This window comes from Pan troglodytes, chromosome 4, assembly GCF_028858775.2.
Source record: "Pan troglodytes isolate AG18354 chromosome 4, NHGRI_mPanTro3-v2.0_pri, whole genome shotgun sequence".
Taxonomy (NCBI): Eukaryota; Metazoa; Chordata; class Mammalia; order Primates; family Hominidae; genus Pan; species Pan troglodytes.
In genome coordinates, this window is record NC_072402.2 from 402943 (window position 1) to 426897 (window position 23955).

The 23955-nt window shown below is 37.2% G+C and overlaps 1 protein-coding gene across 9 annotated transcripts in view; it reads right to left on the reverse strand.

The window, feature by feature from the left end:
* The window catches only part of LOC749983 (putative WAS protein family homolog 3), a 498033-nt gene that overhangs the window by 166775 nt on the left and 307303 nt on the right, over positions 1–23955 (reverse strand). The gene's annotated exons all lie outside the window — the stretch shown is intronic.

Here is a 23955-nt window from a genome sequence, read left to right on the forward strand (position 1 = left end):
TAACTTCTTCTAGAGATCTTTGCAGACACAATCTATACAACTATTTCTTGTTTCTTTTCATTTCAAAGCTGAATTTCATTTTGGTTTAGCTTTGATCCCACCCAAATCTCATCTTGAATTGTAGTTCCCATAATCTCCATGTGTCATGGGAGGAACCTGGTGCGAAGTGATTGGATCATGGGGACAATTTCCCCCATGCTGTTTTCATGATAGTGAGTGAGTTCTCACAAGATCTGGTAGCTTTTTAAAAGGCTTCCACCTTCGCTTGGCACTCATTCTCTCTCCCACCACCCTGTGAGGAGGTGCCTTCTGCCATGATTGTAAACTTCCTGAGACCTCCCCAGCCATGTGGAACTGTGAGTCAATTAACCGTGAGTCACTCTTTTATATATAAATTACCCAGTCTTGGGTAGTTCTTCATAGCAGTGTGAGAATGGACTAATACACATTTTACAGGTATTTGTATTTTCATTACTCACTAATCTCATGTAAGATTAGAATGGATATAACTCTGTTCCTTAGGGTAGACCTTCTCGAAGTATTTGTAATAGAGAATCAGTTTTTCCCCTAACCTATTATACACTAATATTTTATTAAAATCAAAAAATAAATAACTAAAAGAATAAAATAAAAACAGACATGCAAAGTAATAGTTGCAAATTTTTTTAAAACAATACAGGAAAAAGAAAATGACAAAATCTGTATATGTTGTAGTTTTTACTATCTCATCAGTAGCTAGTTACCATAGTTTATCCTATAAAGTTATAGCTACATTTCAATTGTCTTCTGTTGAAATAAATTGGTTCTGGAATTTTAGTACTTTTGGGTTACAGGTGACAAAACAGCTTTAAGACATTGTGTAACATGACAGTCTGCTACTCACTCCAACATCAACTGACCTTGTGGGGTCTACAATATACAAATTGGTCATGCTCTGTCCAGCAAATCCAATGAACTAAATAGTTTTCCTCAATTTCTGCACTTATTTCATCAGGGACCAGTGACAAACTTTACATAATACATCACTGTCTGTAGATTCAGTTTATACAGTGCTACTGAATAGCTTTTTTTTTTTTTTTTGATAGCTTTTAGCAGGGCCAAATTTTATGACCAGGCCTTGGATTTTTTATATCTAAGAATGGAACCATAACTCCAAGTTACTTCAAATTTTACACTTACTAAATTTGGCAAATTCACCTCCGCAGTGCCAATAACCCCTCTCCAAAAGGAAGGGTAGTGAGGAAAATACAGGAAAAATTTATCAAATTATGTGAATTTTCGGTAGTATATCCTAAAACACTGTTAAATCAAAACAATAAATTATCCCAAATAACTAAAAATGCACAAAATAATCCAAGGAATTTGATAAAAAACAGCCCGGTTTTATTTTTTAAGTACTATAAGATGCCATTTTTTTTAAGAATTGGAAGTTCAAAAACGAATTTTTAAGTATTGGAAGTTCAAAAAGTTTAAACTTTTACATTTCAAGGTGAAAGACAAAGATAAACTATCAATGGCCAGGTGCAGTGGCTCACACCTGTAATCCCAGCAATTTGGGAGGCCAAGGTGGGTAGGTCACCTGAGGTGAGGAGTTCGAGACCAGCCTGGCCAACATGGTGAAACCCCATCTCTACAAAAAATACAAAAAATTAGCTTGGCGTGGTGGTGGGCGCCTGTAATCCCAGCTACTCAGGAGGCTGAGGCACAAGAATCACTTGAACCCAGGAGGCGGAGGTTGCAGTCAGCTGAGATCACACCATTGCACTCCAGCCTGGGTGACAGGAGTGAAACTCCGTCTCAAAAAAAAAAAAAAAAGAAAAGAACAACATCTGTTTATACATGAAATTGTAAGTAAAAACATAAAGCAGAGAGGTATGAGATTCATAGAGACTATATCAGACAAAAATATAAGGAAAGCAGTAATTGAAATAAATGTATTTATAAGGCCCCAAACCAAAAAGTAAAAGATAACATAACCACTAGAGAATAACAGCATGTTATTTCTAAACAGGCAAAGATACAGGCTGGGAATGGTGGCTCACATCTGCAATCCAAGCACTTTGAAAGGCCAAGGGGGGAGGATGGCTTGAGCCCAGGAGTTCAAGACGATCCTAGGCAACATAGTGAGACCCCGTCTCTACACAAAATAAAAAACCATCTGGGCATCATGGCATGCATCTGTAATCCCAGCAACTGGAGAGGTTGAGGTGGGAGGATCGTTTGAGCTTGGGAGGTTGAGGTTGCAGTCAGCCAATGTCTGTACCACTGTACTACAGCCTGGGTGACAGAGTGAGATCCTGCCTCGAAAAAGGGTAAAGAGAGTATCAGTGTACCACTTCTAAAAAGCTCAAATTAAGATACCTTTTTCTACATGTAGGCTTTATGCTATACAAATGACATTCTGCAATGGTTGCTGTGATTCCATTTTCAATCTCCTTCCATGGCAGCTGAAATCTCTTTGCAGTGAATGGTTTAGGGAAGGTCAAATGACTTAGTTCTTTTTAATAGGAAGTGAGGAGGGTTTGCTATAAAAGAATTCCTCAGAAACATTCCTTGCCTATGAGACACAGAATAACTGACCTCTGTTGTTTCCAGGACATTGGCATTGCTGTATACAATGTCTGGAACTGCTTAATTTCCACCAAGCTAGCACTGAAGCTGAGCAATGAAAGTAAAACTAACAGAATTATGACAACCAGGAGAGCCAGAGAGCTTATGTACTGTACCTGGAGTCTCCCCTATCTTTAGACTTCTTGTAGAAGGAGGTAATAAATTTTCTTATCATTAAGCATATTTGAATCACGCATCCCCATCCCTTGAAGACGAAGGTACCCAATATGATATCTTTGCTTGAGACTGATGATTTGCCAGGTACCCTTCAAGTTTATGGGCTCACTCACATGAAGTATTGCGATTTATTTACATGCTAATTTACTAGTAATCAGCTATTCCTCAGAAAAAGGCATGCTTGCAGAACTGAATTGGATATACCAATCTTAGACTATTATGAGATTGTTTAAATTTCAAGAGACCTGAGTGCTAATCTTTCTTTACCTGTAAATATGTAACTTAGAGAAGATCAATGAAATTAACTGAATCAATTACTTTTTTGAAGTTCTACAATTTACGATGTATTTTGTTTTGTCTTTAAGTATTTTCTGCTTTCAATACTGCAAATACCAGATCAATTGCAAATTGCAAATACCACATCAGCTTCATTAGAAGACAGACTATCATATAAAATTGTAAAGCATCGATAGCTATCTGCCTGATACTTCATTCTCGTAATTCAATTTTTGTATTTGGTCAGAATCAAGAATGTAGTTTCAGGTTGCAATAGGATAAAAATGGTGCATACAGAGGTAGAGCTTGCTTTTAGTCAATAAACATCCTTTATTATTTTGATCAGCTTTAATCTACATTAATATTACACCTAATAATGGGAGACTTTAACACCCCACTGTCAACATTAGACAGATCAACGAGACAGAAAGTTAACAAGGATATCCAGGAATTGAACTCAGGTCTGCACCAAGTGGACCTAATAGACATCTACAGAACTCTCCACCCCAAATCAACAGAATATACATGCTTCTCAGCACCACACCCCACTTATTCCAAAATTGACCACTTATTTAGAAGTAAAGCACTCCTCAGCAAATGTAAAAGAACAGAAATTATAACACACTGTCTCTCAGACCACAGTGCAATCAAACTAGAACTCAGGATTAAGAAATTCACTCAAAACCGCTCAACTACATGGAAACTGAACAACCTGCTCCTGAATGACTACTGGGTACATAATGAAATGAAGGCAGAAATAAAGATGTTCTTTGAAACCAATGAGAACAAAGACACAACATACCAGAATCTCTGAGACACATTCAAAGCAGTGTGTAGAGGGAAATTTATAGCACTAAATGCCCACAAGAGAAAGCAGGAAAGATCTAAAATTGACACCCTAACATCACAATTAAAAGAACTAGAGAAGCAAGGGCAAATACATTCAAAAGCTAGCAGAAGGCAAGAAATAACTAAGATCAGAGCAGAACTGATGGAAATAGAGACACAAAAAACCCTTCAAAAAACCAGTGAATCCAGGAGCTGGTATTTTGAAAAGATCAACAAAACTGATAGACGGCTAGCAAGACAAAGAAGAAAAGGGAGAAGAATCAAATAGATGCAATAAAAAATGATAAAGGGGATATCACCACTGATCCCACAGAAATACAAACTACCATCAGAGAATACTATAAACACCTCTACGCAAATAAACTAGAAAATCTAGAAGAAATGGATAAATTCTTCAACACATACACCCTCCCAAGACTAAACCAGGAAGAAGTTGAATCTCTGAATAGACCAATAACAGGCTCTGAAATTGAGGCAATAATTAATAGCTTACCAACCAAACGAAATCCATGACCAGATGGATTCAAAGCTGAATTCTACCAGAGGTACAAGGAGGAGCTGGTACCATTCCTTCTGAAACTATTCCAATCAATAGCAAAAGAGAGAATCCTCCCTAACTCATTTTATGAGGCCAGAATCATCCTGATACCAAAGCCTGGCAGAGACACAACAAAAAAAGAGAATTTTAGACCAATATCCCTGATGAACATCGATGCAAAAATCCTGTATAAAATACTGGCAAACCGAATCCAGAAGCACATCAAAAAGCTTATCCACCATGATCAAGTTGGCTTCATCCCTGGGATGCAAGGCTGGTTCAGCATACGCAAATCAATAAACGTAATCCAGCACATAAACAGAACCAAAGATAAAAACCATATGATTATCTCAATAGATGCAGAAAAGTCTTTGACAAAATTGAACAATGGTTCAGGCTAAAAACTCTCAATAAATTAGGTATTGATGAGATGTATCTCAAAATAATAAGAGCTATCTATGACAAACCCACAGCCAATATCATACTGAATGGACAAAAACTGGAAGCATGTCCTTTACAAACTGGCACAAGACAGGGATGTCCTCTCTCACCACTTCTATTCAACATAGTGTTGCAAGTTCTGGCCAGGGCAATCAGGCAGGAGAAGGAAATAAAGGGTATTCAATTAGGAAAAGAGGAAGTCAATCTGTCCCTGTTTCCAGATGACATGATTGTATATCTAGAAAACCCCATTGTCTCAGCACCAAAATCTCCTTAAGCTGATAAGCAACTTCAGCAAAGTCTCAGGATACAAAATCAATGTGCAAAAATCACAGGCATTCTTATACACCAATAACAGACAAACAGAGAGCCAAATCATGAGTGAACTCCCATTCACAATTGCTTCAAAGAGAATAAAATACCTGGGAATCCAACTTACAAGGGACATGAAGGACCTCTTCAAGGAGAACTACAAACCACTGCTCAATGAAATAAAAGAGGATAGAAACAAATGGAAGAACATTCCATGGATAGGAATAATCAATATCGTGAAAATGGCCATACTGCCCAAGGTAATTTATAGATTCAATGCCATCCCCATCAAGCTACCAATGAATTTCTTCATAGAATTGGAAAAAACTACTTTAAAGTTCATATGGAACCAAAAAACAGCCCACATTGCCAAGACAATCCTAAGCCGAAAGAACAAAGCTGGAGGCATCATGCTACCTGACTTCAAACTATACTACAAGGCTACAGTCACCAAAACAGCATGGTACTGGTACCAAAACAGAGATATGGACCAAAGAAACAGAACAGAGCCCTCAGAAGTAATGCCCCATATCAACAACCATCTGATCTTTGACAAACCTGACAAAAACAAGAAATGGGGAAAGGATTCCCTATTTAATAAATGGTGCTGGGAAAACTGGCTAGCCATATGTAGAAAGCTGAAACTGGATCCCTTCCTTGTACCTTATACAAAAATTAATTCAAGATGGATTAAAGACTTACATGTTAGACCTGAAACCATAAAAACCCTAGAAGAAAACCTAGGCAATACTATTCAGGACATAGGCATTGGCAAGGACTTCATGACTAAAACACCAAAAGCAATGGCAACAAAAGCCAAAATTGACAAATGGGATCTAATTAAACCCAAGAGCTTCTGCACAGCAAAAGAAACTACCATCAGAGTGAACAGGCAACCTACAGAATGGGAGAAAATTTTTGCAACCTACTCATCTGACAAAGGGCTAATATCTAGAATCTACAATGAACTCAAACAAATTTACAAGAAAAAAACAACCCCATCAAAAAGTGGGCAAAGGATATGAACAGACACTTCTCAAAAGAAGACATTTATGCAGCCAAAAAACACATGAAAAAATGCTCATCATCACTGGCCACCAGAGAAATGCAAATCAAAACCACAATGAGATACCATCTCACACCAGTTAGAATGGTGATCATTAAAAAGTCAGGAAACAACAGGTGCTGGAGAGGATGTGGAGAAATAGGAACACTTTTACACTGTTGGTGGGACCGTAAACTAGTTCAACCATTGTGGAAGTCAGTGTGGCGATTCCTCAGGGATCTTGAACTAGAAATTCCATTTGACTCAGCCATCCCATTACTGGGTATATACCCAAAGGATTATAAATCATGCTGCTATAAAGATACATGCACATGTATGTTTACTGTGGCACTATTCACAATAGCAAAGACTTAGAACCAACCTAAATGTCCAACAATGATAGACTGGATTAAGAAAATGTGGCACATATATACCATGAAATACAATGCAGCCATAAAAAATGATGAGTTCATGTCCTTTGTAGGGACATAGATGAAGCTGGAAACCATCATTCTCAGCAAACTATCACAAGGACAGAAAACCAAACACTTCATGTTGTCACTCATAGGTGGGAACTGAACAATGAGAACACATGGACACAGGAAGGGGAACATCACACACCAGGGCCTGTTGTGGGGTGGGGGGAGGGGGAGGGATAGCATTAGGAGATCTTCCTAATGTTAAATGACGAGTTAATGGGTGCAGCACACCAATATGGCACATGTATACATATGTAACTCACCTGCACGTCATATACACATACCCTAAAACTTAAAGTATAATAATAAATAAAAAAATAAAAATATTATACCTAATTCATGACTGTCAAGTCACGTGTATAGATTAGAGAATTACCTCCAGAATCTGACTGTCTTAGGATACACTAGGTAAGTTACTGAATTTCTGAACTAAAATGGATGCTATAGCCCACTTGAAACTATAACTGAGTGTTTACAGCAACAATGAAACAGACCAAGATTATCTGGAATGCTTTGAAATACAAATGACTTTGTATCTGGGTCAGATAGCTTATTCTGTTCAACCCAGTTTTAACGGAATTCACTTAGAGTTCAATCCTATAATGCTATACTGCATATATCAAAATCATATCTTTTAGTTAATACTCTGGCATGTCAATCACACATTTAGCAAGATTCTAATCTCTATGCAAACATAAGGTCAGGATTTTATGGGCAGAAATGAATTTTAATACAAAGTTTGTTAAAACTTTATCGTATTTTTTTTCTCCTTTGGTTTATCTGACAGTGAGGGTTAACTTTTGAGACTATTTAAAATTGGAATTATCCATGAAGATATAAGCCTGCTGAGAAGAGATAACATCTACTTCTCTGTTCCAAACAGAAAATGATTCTTAGCACTCAATAAATGTTAAATTATGAATAATAAATGCACATAAAGTCTGAATGAAAAATGTTGCTGAATGCGTATCTATTTATTGATTCAATCTCCTTAGTACTTCCTTGTTGAAGAATGCTTTATAAACTTAAACCAAGATTATACCAGAAAGATAAAATGATAGAAAAGGTGGAAGATTATACAAACGAAAGGAAATACAGCCCCTGAATGTGCAAAGCAGGAAACTGCTTTTGGTAAAATTTTATGTGTATCCTAAAACTACACAGTAAATTTGTTAGCAAATTTGAAAAGAATCTCTAGTAAGTTTAAACTCACTTATTATAGATAAGTGCTATAAAATGGCTCAATTCAGCAGAAGTCTTTTACACAAAACAAATGAAATTATTAAGACTAACTTCGAAGCGGGTATATAAAAGCAACCGGGAGAAAGTTCCCAGGAGCCTTTTTCAGTAGATTAAACATATGTCATGGTCACGGAGCTTTAAAGCAGAGCTTTACTTCTACTGGAGAAATCAAATCAGTGATACTGAAGGTCACTCCTAATCAGAAAAAAAAGAAAAGAAAAAACATGAGTGAGACATAAGACAGGCTGGTGATCCAAACTATTTAACTGGGAAAGCAAGATAACAAAAGGAAATAAAAGAATCTCTTGTAGAAGAGAACTATTCTGAGCTGAATAAATCTATGTGATTACTCATTATCAACAAAATTATATTTGAAATGGACTAATATCTTTAAATATCATGGTGACAGTTTTAGTTTCAGGAACAAAAAAAACCTAGGAATACCCAATTTGAAAAATCAAAATAGTTTGAAATAAAAATATTGTACACTAATTAAAAAAACCAGAATGACTTCAAAATTCTTTCTTTCATAAAAAAAAGTTGAAGAAAATATTGTTCAGAAGTAAAAGCACTTGCATCTGGTTTGTTTTCTCCTTTCCAAGAGCAGATAAGATTGCAGTTTTACACCTGCCTAAATGTTGTTCAAGCGAGTTGTGATAAAATAAAATATTAATATATATATAAAGATATAGATGACAGAGATATAGATATCTCCCTTAAAGTGATGCTAGTGGAAATGCAATGCACACAGCACTGCTGGTCTGGGACAAGACAAGTATAGAAACCGAGTATAAATTGAGAATATGCATTCAGACCTTTAATAGCATTGCCATGACATCCAAGCACACAATTGTATGTTTTAACAAAAATGAGTGCAATAAAATGGAAAATAGAAATAAATTTACTCTTTACTGCAGAGGAACTCTACCATAAAAGATAGAGTGGGTCTTATAATGCAAATCTAAAGACATTCCAAATATGCAAAAATATGAGGGAGATATATGTTGACTGAGGACCTCGTATTAAAACAAATGATATAACATTGAGAATTCTGTCAGAATAGTATAATTATAAGAACTTGAAAATCCAAATAACTTTAACTCAAATAAAAAACAGCTTTCTCCCACCCACCTACCAATCTCTCTCTCTTTCAAGAAATCTGAAAAGGTCGGCCATCCAGGGCTGGAAGAGAGATTCCTCAGTCATCACAGATCAGGTCTCGCTGTGTCTTTCTTCTTTATTATCCTTAGAATAAGGCCTCCATTCCTCCATTCTTAAGGAGGATGATGGGAAGGGCAAAATGTTGCCTGCCTCCCAGCTGAGTCAGCCCCTTTAAAAATAACTTTCTGGAATCATTACCTCGAAGATTTTCTTAGCCAGATGTGTCTTGATTTATGGGCTTATGTTCAGATAAACTCATCATAAATTCAAAATATCATTAAGTAGAAAATGTATTAAATATACCTGTATATTGAATCGAATCAATTCTCACCCCAGCTTCCTGTTTTCAGCCTCACCTTTGTCCCCACTTACAGCAGTACCTGGTGAATTCTAATTCTAGTGCCTCTTTATCTGCTGGTGCAAATTAGCTTGTTTCTTGGCTCTCTTACTTGCTTTATTAAAACCTCTTGTTCATCTACTTTCCAACTCTCAGAAGTCTGTTGCAATCCCATTCAATGTTTCGTGTGTGTGTGTGTGTGTGTGTGACAGAGACAGATACAGAGAGAGCTGTTTCAGGAGAAAGTGGAAGTAAAACCGTTTCCTATATAGTCCTTAACAATTCTTTCACAATTCTGCAGCTAACTTATATTCATAGCTTAGGTCACACTTTAAGACATTTTTGTTTTTAGATAGGCACGCCCTGGCCTCCCATTCTGACCTAGACTCCCACATACTATTTTTTTGTCTCACAGAAATCTGCTCCTTCCGTTCCTTACACTTAACCACAGTTATTAATATTTTATTCTGTTTTGTTTAGCCTTTATAAGCTGTAAACTTGGTAGTAGGAGAATTCCAGCTAAGATTTGGTGACTGCAGGATCCTCTCCATCCCAGCCCGAAGGAGGTGGTTAATACTGTTTTATTTATTTAATATTGAGAAGAATCAACTAAATGAGAGTGGTTACAGAAACTTTTAGGAATGAAAACAAATCAGCAGACACTTTTCTCTGCCTACACTAATCAAATGTCTATAAATTAAGATATGTGCAATGAAGAAGTATAAAATTATTCAGACATGTATTTAAAGTATTATTTCTTTATTGTGCCTTGAAAATTATAATACTTGCTTTCATTTCTTCATCAAACATACAATGTAAGTTGGGTGCGGTGGCTCATGCCTGTAATCCCAGCACTTTGGGAGGCCAAGGCAGGTGGATCACCCGAGGTCAGGAGTTGTAGACCAGCCTGGCCAACATAGTGAAACCCTGTCTCTACGAAAAATAAAAAAATTAGCCGGGAATGGTGGCACACACCTGTAATCCCAGCTACTCTGGAGGCTGAAGCAGGAAAATCAATTGAACCCAGGAGGCGGAGGTTGCAGTGAGCCGAGATCCTGCCATTGCACTCCAGCCTGGGTGACAAGTGTGAAACACCGTCTTAAAAAAAAAAATACAATGTATGCACATAGTAAAATTTTAGCAAACCCAACAGTACAAAATGTAGAGTGCAATGTAAAAGTCCTGCTTTTCCATACATCTCTATCCCTAGAAACAGATTCTGTTTAGAGTTTCTTAATCAGTTTTGCAGGACTTTCTGTTTACACACTATGACTGCCTCTCCCTGTGGTCTCATTGGCACTATTCTCTTAGGTATTTTTGGACTTAATCCTAGAATTAGAAGGATTTTTTGATAAGTAGCATTAAAGTAGAAAAGGTCCTTGACTGGAAATAAAAAGCAAGAGTCTCTCCTAATTTTCTGTGTCCTGAGTCTACTGGCGGACACAGGAATCATGCTACCTTTTCCCACCCCAGCCACAAATATCTCAGTGTTTGTTAAAATGATTTCAGCAGATTTTGTATTTCCTTCCTTCCTTCTTTACTTCCTCCTCCCCTTCAACCTTTCCCTCCTCTTCATCCTCTCCCCCCCTTCCTCCTCCTCTTCTTCCTCTTCTCTTTCTTCAATAAATACGTTAACCATTTTTTAAGAAAGTCATAGTTTAATAGTTTGGCATGGAAGGACAGCATGAGAATCTGACAATGTACTTTCTGTAAAAGGTCTTCATATCGACGCATACAGGGCTCTGATCTGGTATGTAAAACTTACATTTCTATGAAAATTGATACTCTTGCAGAATATGACATCCAAGCACACAACTGTATGCTTTAACAAAATACTACAAGCACTCCCTTATTCACTCCAGCTGGTTTCTCATTAGGTCATGTGCCCACTATGTCCATTGGCAATGAGCTCAGCATAGGCCTAGGAGTTGCCTAGGAGTGGCAGTCCTTATGGCCTAAACTGCCTTTCAAGTTTACCTAAGAACCAAGAGCACTTTAGTTTATGTGGCAAGTCTTGTTGGAACTCAAGTTCCAACCACTGTGATGGCTGGCTACCCTCTTGGTAGCGCTGGTCCAAATGCACCCTCCATGAGTGGGTAACTCATAGAAGAAATTTCTAAGCAGCAAAGCATTCAAGAGGTGACTTGGGTGCTGTTCAAGGCATTCAGTTTTAAAAGGCAAACAGAGCATATAAGTTTGGAAAATTTGCAGCCTGTAAATATGATAGAAAAGAAAATCCCATTTTATGAGGAGAAATTCAAGGTGGCTGCAGAAATTAGCATAAGTAATGACAAGCCAAATGTTAATCCCTAAGACAATGGGGAAAATATCTCCAGGGCATGTAAGAGGTCTTCACCGCAGCCCCTCCCATCACAGGCCTGGAGGTTTAGGAGGAAAACATGGTTTCTTGGACTAGGCCCAGGGTCCCTATGCTGTGTGCAGCCTACAGACTTCGTGCCCTGCATCATTGCTGCTCCAGATGTGGCTCAAAGGGGCCAACAAAGACGTTGGGCTGTGGCTTCAGAGGGTACAAGCCTCAAGCCTTGGCAGCTTTCAGGTGGTGTTGAGCCTCAGTGCACACAGAAATCAAGAATTGGGGTTTGGGAACCTACAAGTAGATTTCAGAGGCGTATGAAAATGCCTGGATGTCCAGGCAGAAGTTTGCTGCACGGGCAAGGCCCTCATGGAGAACCTCTGCTAGGGCATTATAGAAGGGAAATGTGGGGTACAAGCCCCCACACAGAGTCCCTACAGGGGCACCACTTAGTGGAGCTGTGAGAAGAGGGCCACTGTCCTCCAGACCCAGAATGGTGGATCCACTGAAAGCTTGCACCATGCACCTGGAAAAGCTGCAGACACTCAATGCCAGCCCATGAAAGCACCCAGGAAGGAGGCTGTACCCTGAAAAGCCATAGGGGCAGAGCTGCCCAAGACCATGGGAACCCACCTCTTGCATCAGTGTGACTTGGATTTGAGGTTTGGACTCACAGGAGATCATAGTGGCTGCCTTAAGATTTGACTTTTCTACTGGATTTCAGACTTGCATGGGGCCTGTAGCCCCTTTGTTTTGGTAAATTTCTCCCATTTGGAACAGCTGTATGCTGTACCCCTATACCCCTATTGTATCTAGGAAGTAACTAACTTGCTTTTAATTTTACAGGCTCAAAGGCAGAAGGGGCTTGCCTTGTCTCAAATGAGACTTTGGACTGTGGACTTCTGAGTTAATACTGAGTTTTGGGGTACTGATGGGAAGTCATGATTGGTTTTGCAATGTGAGGACATGAGATTTGGGAGGGGCCAAGGCAGAATGATATGGTTTGTCTGTGTCCCCACCAAAATCTTATCTTGAATTCCCATGTGTTGTAAGACGGAGGTAACTGAACCAACTGAAAGACCTGGGGGCAGGTCTTTCCCATGCTGTTCTCATGATAGTTAATAAGTCTCACAAAATCTGATGGTGTTATAAGGGGGGTTTCCCTGCACAAGCTCTTTTCTCTTGTCTGCCACCATGTGAGATGTGCCTTTCACCTTCTGTCATGATTGTGATGCCTCCCCAGCCATGTGAAATTTTAAGTCCATTAAATCTCTTTCTTTTGTAAACTGTCCAGTCTCAGGTATGTCTTTATCAAAATCATGAAAGCAGAGTAATAAAGACGTGAGGGTTACATGTGCACATAATTAGAAATACAATTGAAAATTCAAAAGATAACAAAATAACATTTTAGTAAAATAAGTAACATTTTAGCATAATCTTCAAAATAATAAGAATAATCTGTGTCTCTTTTTTCCAGAAAAAAATCTTAATGAAGTACTAGTCTTTAAATAATCAAGGAACAGACAAATTTTATAAAAAGATAATTATACTAATATTCATAATTTATGTAACATTTTTTATTTTCTTTACTTCTAACTCAAATTTATATTTTTAAAAATTACACTTTAAAATGATAAACAAGTTAAGGTTGTAAAAATCTGTAGACTGTGTGGTTAGTTGTGACTGACTTTAATTTTTGTCTTTCTATCTGGAAGATTTTGGGAACTTGTGAAGCTTTTGGGGGCTACTATAGATCTTCAAGATGATGCACTAGTGCTTATAGCACAATAAAGGCCCGTATTAGACTGTCAGGAAAGGGGAGTTACCACTGTTATTATTGTTGTTATTGTTTTGGTTGTTATGATGATTATTATTAGGTTAGTTAGGGCCCCAGAAATTAGGAAAAGGAGGGGTAATGAGGAGAAGACATGAAAGAGTAGAAAATCCTTTCATGGAGAAGAGTGTTGTAAAAGAACTACACTTGAAGCCATAAAAATTTAACTCTAATTTGAGAGCCAACAGTTTGAATTATAATAAATGTTATTTTGAGAATATAAACATGATCTCTAATGCATATGCTCTTTCAAAGTAGATACAGATATGATTAGTAGTTCTATAATCATCAGTTGCTTTGATCTATACATCTACTGTATCAAGGCAGAATAGTGGCCCCCTATAGACATCTATGCCCTAATCCTTACAAGGAAAAAGAACTTTGCAGATGTAATTAAGACTATGACCTTGAGATGGAAAAAGTATCCTGGATTATTTCAGTGGGCCCAATTAAATAACATAAGTCCTTAAAAGCAAAAGATGGGAGCCAAAGTATCAACTAGAGAGATGTACATAAGGACTCAATCCATCACTTGGAAAATGGAGGCTTGGAAGACAGAGGAAGCAGGCCAAAGCAGGAATGACCTCTAGAAACCAGGAAAAGCCCTTGGCCAACAGCCATCCAGAAAACAAGACTTTCTCTGTGCAAGAAACTGAATTCTGCCAATAACAAAAAGATTAAATTAACAGATTCTCTTCTGGAGCCCCCAGAAAGAAATGCAAACTTGCCAGCACCTTCATTTTAGTTCACTAAGACCTATGTCTGACTTCTGATTAAAAGAAGCATAGGACAGTGAACTGTGTGTCTTAAATTGCTAAGTTTGTGGTAATTTGTTATGGAAGAAATAGAAAAGTAATACATCTATGATTGGAAAAAATTACATAGATACCTAAACACTGCTGTACTTTAATACCATATTAAAATCACTGATCCAGAACTTCAGGTTATATTTATTGGAGGACAAATCTTGGCAGTGTTAATATGCTTATACCAAAATAAAAATTGTACTGGACACGTTTCAACATTTGGCATACAAAAATGCTAACATGTTTATAAGCAATAATGCAAAAAGTTATAGCATCTTCACAATTTATTCTATGAAACCATAATTGTCATTCTTTTAAAATAGTCAAACACTTTTTAAGATTTAATGTACATATGTCTTTAAAGGTTGACAGTTGAACAGTTATGGAAGGCACTAAATATTATGGAGAATATAATATTTTGAAATATACCATTCCTTAAAACCACATTCAGATTAATAAATGACTGAATTTTCAAAGATCAGATGGTTGTAGATATGCAGCATTACTGCTCAGGGCTCTGTTCTGTTCCATTGGTCTATATCTCTTTTGGTACCAGTACCATGCTGTTTTGGTTACTGTAGCCATGCAGTATAGTTTGAAGTCAGGTAGCGTGATGCCTCCAGCTTTGTTCTTTTGGCTTAGGATGGACTTGGCGATGTGGGCTCTTTTTTGGTTCTATATGAACTTTAAAGTAGTTTTTTCCAATTCAGTGAAGAAAGTCATTAGTAGCTTGATGGGGATTGCATTGAATCTATAAGTTACCTTGGGCAGTTGGCCATTTTCACGATATTGATTATTCCTACCCATGAGCATGGAATGTTCTTCCATTTGTTTCTATCCTCTTTTATTTCATTGAGCAGTGGTTTGTAGTTCTCCTTGAAGAGGTCCTTCACGTCCCTTGTAAGTTGGATTCCTAGGTATTTTATTCTCTTTGAAGCAATTGTGAACGGGAGTTCACTCATGATTTGGCGCTCTGTTTGTCTGTTATTGGTGTATAAGAATGCTTGTGATTTTTGTACATTGATTTTGTATCCTGAGACTTTGCTGAAGTTGCTTATCAGCTTAAGGAGATTTTGGGCTGAGACAATGGGGTTTTCTAGATATACAATCATGTCATCTGCAAACAGGGACAATTTGACTTCCTCTTTTCCTAATTGAATACCCTTTATTTCCTTCTCCTGCCTGATTGCCCTCGCCAGAACTTCCAACACTATGTTGAATAGGAGTGGTGAGTGAGGGCATCCCTGTCTTGTGCCAGTTTTCAAAGGGAATGCTTCCAGTTTTTGCCCATTCAGTGTGATATTGGCTGTGGGTTTCCCATAGATAGCTCTTATTATTTTGAAATATGTCCCATCAATACCTAATTTATTGAGTTTTTAGCATGAAGCATTGTTGAATTTTGTCAAAGGCCTTTTCTGCATCTATTGAGATAATCATGTGGTTTTTGTCTTTGGTTCTGTTTATATGCTCGATTACATTTATTGATTTATGTATGTTAAACCAGCCGTGCATCCCAGGGATGAAGCCCACTTGATCATGGTGGATAAGCTTTTTGATGTGCTTCTGGATTCGGTTTGCCAGTATTTTATTGAGGATTTTTGCATTAATGTTCATGAAGGATATTGGTCTAAAATTCTCTTTTTTTGTTGTGTCTCTGCCAGGCTTTGGTATCAGGATGATGCTGGCCTCATAAAATGAGTTAGGGAGAATCCCTCTTTTTCTATTGATTGGAATAGTTTCAGAAGGAATGGTACCAGCTCCTCCTTGCACCTCTGGTAGAATTCGGCTGTAGATCCATCTGGTCGTGGACTTTTTTTGGTTGGTAAGCTACTGATTATTGCCACAATTTCAGAGCCTGTTATTGGTCTATTCAGAGATTCAACTTCTTCCTGGTTTAATCTTGGGAGGGTGTATGTGTCGAGGAATTTATCCATTTCTTCTAGATTTTCTAGTTTATTTGCACAGAGGTGTTTGTAGTATTCTCTGATGGTAGTTTGTATTTCTGTGGGATCAGTGGTGATATCCCCTTTATCATTTTTTATTGCATCTATTTGATTAAACCTGACAAAAACAAGCAATGGGGAAAGGATTCCCTATTTAATAAATGGTGCTGGGAAAACTGGCTAGCCATATGTAGAAAGCTGAAACTGGATCCCTTCCTTACACCTTATACAAAAATTAATTCAAGATGGATTAAAGACTTACATGTTAGATCTAAAGCCATAAAAACTCTAGAAGAAAACCTAGGCAAACCATTCAGGACATAGGCATGGGCAAGGACTTCATGTCTATAACACCAAAAGCAATGGCAACGAAAGCCAAAATTGACAAATGGGATCTAATTAAACTCAAGAGCTTCTGCATAGCAAAAGAAACTACCATCAGAGTGAACAGGCAACCTACAAAATGAGAGAAAATTTTCGCAACCTACTCCTCTGAGAAAGGGCTAATATACAGAATCTACAATGAACTCAAACAAATTTACAAGGAAAAATCAAACGACCCCATCAAAAAGTTGGCAAAGGATATGAACAGACACTTCTCAAAAGAAGACATTTATGCAGCCAAAAGACACATGAAAAAATGCTCATCATCACTGGCCACTAGAGAAATGCAAATCAAAACCACAATGAGATACCATCTCACACCAGTTAGAATGGCAATCATTAAAAAGTCAGGGAACAACAGCTGCTGGAGAGGATGTGGAGAAATAGGAACACTTTTACACTGTTGGTGGGACTGTAAACTAGTTCAACCATTGCGGAAGTCAGTGTGGCAATTCCTCAGGGATCTAGAACTAGAAATACCATTTGACCCAACCATCCCATTACTGGGTATATACCCAAAGGATTATAAAACATGCTGCTATAAAGACACATGCACACGTATGTTTATTGCGGCACTATTCACAATAGCAAAGACTTGGAACCAACCCAAATGTCCAACAACAACAGACTGGATTAAGAAAATGTGGCACATATACACCATGGAATACCATGCGGCCATAAAATTATGATGAGTTCATGTCCTTTGTAGGGACATGGATGAAACTGGAAACAATCATTCTCAGCAAACTATCATAAGGACAAAAAACCAAACACTGCATGTTCTCACTCATAGGTGGGAATTGAACAATGAGAACACATGGACACAGGAAGGGGAACATCACACTATCACACTCTGGGGACTGTTGTGGGGTGGGGGGAGGGGGGAGGGATGGCATTAGGAGATATACCTAATGCTAAATGATGAGTTAATGGGTGCAGCACACCAACATGGCACATGTATACATATGTAATAAACCTGCACGTTGTGCACATGTACCCTAAGACTTAAAGTATAATAATAATAAAATTTAAAAAAAAATAAAAATAAAAGAATAAATGACTGAATTTTCTCCTGATCCAGTTAATTTCCAAATTTAAGTGCATATATATATGTATATATAAATATATATGCACACAAACACACACACACACACATACATGTATGAAGTAAGATGAAATTCATGTGAATCATTTGGCTTCATTTTAGACATTTAAAGCAAGAGTTATTATCATTGAAGAATTTAGTGCTTCTTAACTAAAATTTCAAAGACTCAAAGAATAAACTCTAATTTTACTAACAATTTGTGTTTGTTTTTTAAGAAAATGTTTAAAATTTAACCTAAAAATTAAGCGTAACAAAAAAATTATAAATATTTCCAAAGTATTTTCATGTCATCAAAATATTTTGGCTGGGCTCTGTGGCTTACACCTGTAACATCAGCACTTTGGGAGGCCAAGGTGGGAGGATAACTTGAGCCTAGGAGTTGAAGACCAGATTGGGCAAGATAGTGACATTTTGTCTCTACAAAAAATAAATTAAAAAAATAGCCAGGCATGGTGGTGAGCACCTGTTATCCCAGCTGCTGAAGAGGCTGAGTTGGGAGGATTGCTTGAGCCTGGGAATTAGGTTGCAGTGAAGTGTGATTGCACCACTGCACTCCAGTCTTGACAATAGAGTGAAACCCTGTCCTCTCAACCACGAAAAGAAAAAGAAAAAAGAATCTGGAGTTTAAATGTATCTTAAAAGTCACCAGGTCTAACATTTTCCTTATACAATGCCTGCAATAGATGGTCTCTAACCTCTGACTGAATACCTCCAGCAAAGGTCAAATGTTATGCAAAAGTATATGTTGTTTTTTAATAATTGTAATTATTTGAAAGTACAAACTAATACAGCATCAAAACCTGATGATTGGCTCTACATTCATTTTTTAAAATCTATGCAAATATGCGAATATGCTACTAAAGAGTTAATTTTGGCCAAGTCCAAATAACCCATTTGATTTCCAAATACTGATGAGGGAGAACATAATGTAACAACTTCTTTTTGACTCTGTCCATTTCCAGACACTAAGCTAGGCTTTTACCATATTTTAATTCATTAAATAGTCTTGCAAATCATTAGATGAAATCAATCAGTAAATTCTTTCATGAAACGTTAGTGGACTTCCAGAATCAATGCCTCCCAAAGAATTGAGCCCTTAATTGTTACTGGTTTACTGGCAGGATCTGGCTGATAATATTTTTCCAAGCAGTCCTAAACTTCAGTCTTATTGTTCATCATTTCACATTGCTTACTTATGATTCAGATATTACTGATTGGCAAATTTTGTTTTATTTTATAGACAATGGTCCCTATAAAGTATATAAAAGTAAACGCTACATGAAAGGGTACAATTAGACGTTTTTATGATGATTTCTTTTTTTGGAAGAAAGCTTTTGAAGCATCTGTTAACCAGACTTTCTTGGTTAACATTACAAGATGGCAGAGAGATCACAGGTACTCTCCTTATTCAATCTCCACTGAACTGGCACAACTATTTAAATCCCTAACAAAGCACAAGTTACACTGAGTAAACATCGGTATCGATGAGCTTTTTAAAGACAGGCAGTGGGTGACTTATGTTGATGTATTCATCAACACAATAGTCACCAGGCTGAACACATGCATGAAAGAAGGTGCCTCAGAGCCAGAAGTCTTTTTTCTCTGTAAAGCACAGACAAGTTTCTAGGTCAGAGCCAAGTCAGTAAACACACACAACAGAATAGCTTGCAACAGTAAAGGAGAGTAGTACTGAAATCTTCCTTAACGAGTGAAAAACACCACAGACATAGTGGCTAAACAGACCCCAACACAGTAATCATTTTCCTATTCTTACGGATTCTGACAGTGAGTTAAAAATTTGGAGAGTGTTACCTTGTCTCTGCTCTGCAATATCTGGGGCCTTAGCTGAAAAGATTCTAAATTTGAAGCTAACTCAATGACTGGGGTAACTCAAAAAATAGAAGGGATTCCACAGTCAGGGGCTGGCATTATGCAAAGCCTCACTTACATGACTGATGGTTGATACCAGCTATCAACTGGGAGCTCAGTTGTTACTGCTGGCTGTAACACCTATACATAGGCTCTCCATGTGGTTACGTGGGCTTCCTCACAGCATGGTGGTGAAGTTCCAAGAATGAGTGTCTCAAGAAGAAACAGATTGCACTCCAGCCTCGGCAACAAGAGCCAAACTCCGCCTCAAAATAAAAAAAAAAAAAAAAAAAAAGAATTTGTACAACTTCTTATGACCTAGCCTAAGAAGTCATATCTGCCACCCAGATTCAAGAGAAGGAATCATAGAATCCATTTTTAGTGAAAAGAGTTAAAATCACATTATATGAAGAATGGGAGATATTGTTATTGTTGTATTTATAAAATAAAGTCTGCTACAGGTAATTTATTAAAGAACTATGTAAGATTAGCTGTCAGTTTAAGTCTCTCTCTACTCCAGCCACACAGCAAAATCTGCTGAAAAAATGAAAGGAAGCTTGTTCTGTCCAGAAGCAAAAGGAGCATTCAAGTCAAAATATTCAGCTCATTAACCCGGATCTCACACTCAGACCTCTCTTTGAGGAGAATGAATGAGTGTGAGATCAGATCTACACACTCAAAGTGGAAACCTATTCCAGAGGATGTAACAATCAGCCTGAAACTCTATTCCTAAATATAGTTATCAGACATTTGGGGAAAATACAATACCATGAAGAGAGAAATCAAAATAAAAAGAGATGAGGAATGACTTAATAGAAAACTGATAATTTAAAAAATGAAAGAGAACTTGAAGAAAAAAAGGAAAATCTGAAATTCCAGAGTCAAGTTAATATGGCATATATTAAATAGAAATAAGATGCAATGAACAAGCAGTGGTCCAAAAACAAGATGGAATAATTCAAAATTTTAAAATAACTTATAAAAGTAACAAATATAAAAAATAATTTGAATAATAAGACATACATAGGTCTAAGATAATAAGGATGTTTTCTAAGGTCATACAGCTAAAAACTCTAGTTGGTGAAGCAGATTTAAATGCAAGTCTAATGGAATCAACCCAAATGCCCATCAATGATAGACTGGATTATGAAAATGTGGGACATATACATCATGGAATACTATGCAGCCATAAAAAGGAATGAGATCATGTTCTTCGCAGGGACATGGATGAAGCTCTAAGCCATCAACCTCAGCAAACTAACACCAGAACAGAAAAACAAACACCACATGTTCTCACTCGTAAGTGGGAGCTGCACAATGGGAACACGTGGACATGGGGTGATGGAACAAAACACACCAGGGCCTGTCAGAGGTTGGGGGGCTGGAGAGCATCAGGATAAATAGCTAATATATGTGGGGCTTAATACCTAGGTGGTGGGTTGATAGGTGCAGGAAGCCACCATGACACAAGTTACCTGCAAAACAATCTTGCATGTTCTGCCCATGTATCCTGAAACCTCAAATAGAATAAAATTTAAAAAATAAAAAATTCAAAAAAATAAGAATGCAAGTCTAACTGTACCCCTTTACCTACATATACTGGGATGAAATTTAAATCAAATTTATATATTGTGTATAGTAGTGTTATATGTATACTTTACAGTACATTAAAAGCATATGTATTACATACAAAAAAGGCAGGAAATTCATCCTTTATAAGAACTGCTGTATAATTTCACCATTTTAAATTATCTCTCCATTTGGTAGGGCTGCAACTTTGCTTTTCTTATGTATTATTGGTTTAAACTATGAATTACTTTTCCTTTGTCATCTGTTAAGAATACAACCTTCATTTATATTTTTCTCACTGCATAGTGAAATTATCTTCTTTATAAGTTTCTGTATGACATTGTCCACAATTATACTACTGACAAATAATTATCAACACATAACGCTGAGCACTAAAGTTACTGTGAAGAATGCATATGGGAGAAGCTGTCTCAGAGCTTGTCCTACGTATTCTGACTTCTTTGTTCTTTTCATATTAAAATACAGTTCAAATTTTGATACTGTTATAGGAAACTGTCAAATTCACTTTCTGAAATGAAAATACTTTTTGTAAACATTGAATATATACAAAATCTTTGGCAATTATCATTTTTATGTTTTGCCTCTCTTCTAGCTTTTATGTTTTAAGAACACTTTATGTCTTAACTGCAATTATATTAATTATAAAATAAGTTTTGAAGATGACTTTCTATTGTTTCATCTTATTTTATCTCCATGTTGTATGTGGATTATTTGTGCTTTTTTTTTACCTTTAAGAGATCAGTGAATACTGACATTCCAGATATTTTTCATACATACATGCTTTTGAGATGTTTCTAGAAGCATTTAAATATTGACAAGTTCCCCTTCTCAACTTATGGCGGACCCATTTTCAACCACAACCTTACTCTCTTACAACTATCTGTAGATTGACATTAACCTTCACATTTTGTTTATGTGACTTTAAAGTTCATAGTAACTTTTATATCCATTCTCAGTTGATTTTCATACCAGTCATTTAAGATGGGCAGAGCTGAGTATCCCTGTTTAAGAAGTGAGTGAGAAGGTTAGAGATGTGAGATAAATTCTTCAGATTTGTGCTTTTAGTTGAACTCCAACATGATATGTGACTATAATATTATTCTCTATATAAGCCAGTGTTCTTAATTTCAGACATTTCACATTTATTTTTAAATAAAAAATAGGCTTAATAGGGAACATGACTTATTCACAGAATTGTTTGTAAGGTGCAGAAACAGAATCTAGGCAGCACTGGGGTACCAAGGTAACTGCTGATTCCAGCACACTTAAAAAGCAACAAAATCCGAAATTGTCAACATGGCTACTGGGGCCAGAGCCATACCACCTCTCAAGACAAAGTTCAGCAAAGTGGATACTTGCCTTTCTCTCAATGTAACTCAGCTCTGAACCAAAGCTTTGTTCCAGTGGAAACTAAATCACCTTTGGATCCTAGCTTTGGGTGCTAGAATAAATACTGACCAAGACAATCTACACTACTGACCCTTGGCTACTCCACACTTACACACAGGTTTCTTCCCATGTTTAAACTCCCAACTGCAACAACAGCATGCTCCCACATAAACAGCACAGTAAGACCTCAGACAAATTAAAGTGTGCTCATTGTTTCCATGAAAGGGAAGACCAAAAGTCATATCAGTTATTACATTTAACTCTAGGTAATGTTAATTCTCTTCTCTTCCAGTTTCGATGCCATCTTTATTTTTGTAAATTATAGACCAATTATAAAAGGTAACCACGACAAAAAAATTCAGTATAAAATACTACAGAAATGAAAAAGAAGTATATGATTAATAATTAGTTACTACTAAGTATGATCATGCAAGAAGAATATGAGGAGCTATTACTGTTCTCATTTCTGCAACTGTTCACCAGGGTTTCATCAGTATTTATAATGTTATTCCCCCTGATCCAATCGATATTCACTTTTTATTCTGCCTTCACCTCAGTGGGCCAGGTTTCATCCCTTATGAGGTGATCAAGTCTATATTCCTGAGGTCTGATCTCTGTGGATAAGTCTGCATAGGTTTCTTTGTTTTCTCCTAATTTGTGTTCCTTGACAGAAGATGCTCAGGATTCCAGAGCTTCAATGTCCTTTCCTCACTGTGTGGAAAGCACTATATTTCACCTTGATCATCAGAATCTAGCACCCTGGCCATCATCTTGCCATTGGCTACAGTGCAAGTGGTATTATGGAGTACTTGAGAAACAAAAACCCACAACTGTGTCGTGAGCCCCTGGGCTGGCTGTGAGATAGAATTGGGACAGAGCTCCACTTGTCAACTGATGCCTATAAGACACAACCCTGCCTGGAAGACAACAATGGTGTTATGTACCCCCAAGTACCAGCGTCATCTCAGAGCCAGTGGTCAACATCCTCCAAATATCAGCGGGCACGCTGACTCTCACAAAAGGTTCTTGGTGTCTTAAGGAAAAGATAGCAGGAAAATCTATAATAAAAACTAATGATGTTTCCACAAGAGTCTTTTTCAGAAGTACCCACATTTCCATTCACTCAAAAAGATGGGTGGAGGCTATGCAATGACTCTGATGTAAGAATTGCGTGAGGGCTCCTGACTTCCCAAGGTGGTAACTCAGTGTTAATTCTGACTTTTTTTCCCATTACACCTAGAGTTTGTACAGTTA